Source organism: Chrysochloris asiatica, unplaced genomic scaffold, assembly GCF_000296735.1.
Source record: "Chrysochloris asiatica unplaced genomic scaffold, ChrAsi1.0 scaffold00070, whole genome shotgun sequence".
Taxonomy (NCBI): Eukaryota; Metazoa; Chordata; class Mammalia; order Afrosoricida; family Chrysochloridae; genus Chrysochloris; species Chrysochloris asiatica.
The window spans coordinates 2,957,101-2,958,403 of NW_006408588.1; the positions used below are offsets into that span (position 1 = coordinate 2,957,101).

Below are 1,303 nucleotides of genomic sequence, written 5' to 3' on the forward strand. Positions count from 1 at the left end.
ACACAAGCTACCACAGTACAACAAACTGACAGATAAGTCATTGTGGACTGCCAGAAAAACCAACAAATTTCTTTTTGAAGAAGCACAGCCAGAATGCTCCTTAAAAGTACAGATGATGAGACTTCATCTCTTTTACTTTGGACATGCTGTCAAAAGGGAGCAGGCTTTTTTGCAATGGGTTTGCCACCAGAATACAGGTGTCAGTGAAAACCATCGCAAAACCTAAACCAAAATGGGAAAGGAAAAGACCATTGTCATTATTGGACACGTCGACTCTGGCAAGTCAACCACCACAGGTCACCTGATCTACAAATGTGGTGGAATCGACAAAAGAACTATCGAAAAATTTGAGAAGGAAGCTGCTGAGATGGGGAAGGGCTCCTTCAAGTATGCCTGGGTCTTGGATAAACTGAAAGCTGAACGTGAGTGAGACATCATCACTGATATCTCCCTGTGGAAATGTGAGACCAGCAAGTACTATGTGACCATCACTGATGCCCCAGGACACGGAAACTTTATCAAAAACATGATTACAGGAACCTCACAGGCTGACTGTGCTGTACTGATTGTTGCTGCTGATTGCTGGAGAATTTGAAGCTGGTATCTCTAAGAATGGGCAGACCCAGGAGCATGCACTTCTGTCTTACACACTGGGTGTGAAACAGCTAATTGTTGGTGTTAATAAAATGGATTCCACTGAGACACCCTACAGCCAGAAGAGATATGAGGAAATCGTTAAGGAAGTCAGCACCTACATTAAGAAAATTGGCTACAACCCTGAAACAGTAGCATTTGTGCCAATTTCTGGTTGGAATGGTGAAAATATGCTGGAGCCAAGTGCTAACATGCCTTGGTTCAAGGGATGGAAAGTTACCCGTAAGAATGGCAATGCCAGTGGAACCACATTGCTTGAAGCTCTGGATTGCATCCTGCCACCAACTCATCCAACTGACAAGCCCCTATGTCTACCTCTTCAGTATATCTACAAAATTGGTGGGATTGGCACTGTCCCTGAGGGCAGAGTGGAGACTGGTGTTCTTAAACAAGGCATGGTGGTCACCTTTGCTCCCGTCAATGTTACCACTGAAGTAAAATCTGCTGAAATGCACCATGAGACTTTGAGTGAAGCTCTGCCTGAGGACAATGTAGGCTTCAATGTAAAGAACGTCTCTGTTAAAGATGTTCGTCATGACAATGTGGCTGGTGACAGCAAAAATGATCCACCAATGGAAGCAGCTGACTTCACTGCACAGGTGATCATCCTGAACCATCCAGGCCAAATCAGTGCTGGATATGCACCTGT

At 44.7% G+C, this 1,303-nt stretch overlaps 1 pseudogene; it reads left to right on the forward strand.

Annotated features, from left to right (window-relative positions):
- The first annotated feature begins 232 nt into the window (after positions 1 to 232).
- LOC102829975 overlaps positions 233 to 1,303 on the forward strand; it is a 6,148-nt pseudogene continuing 5,077 nt past the window's right edge.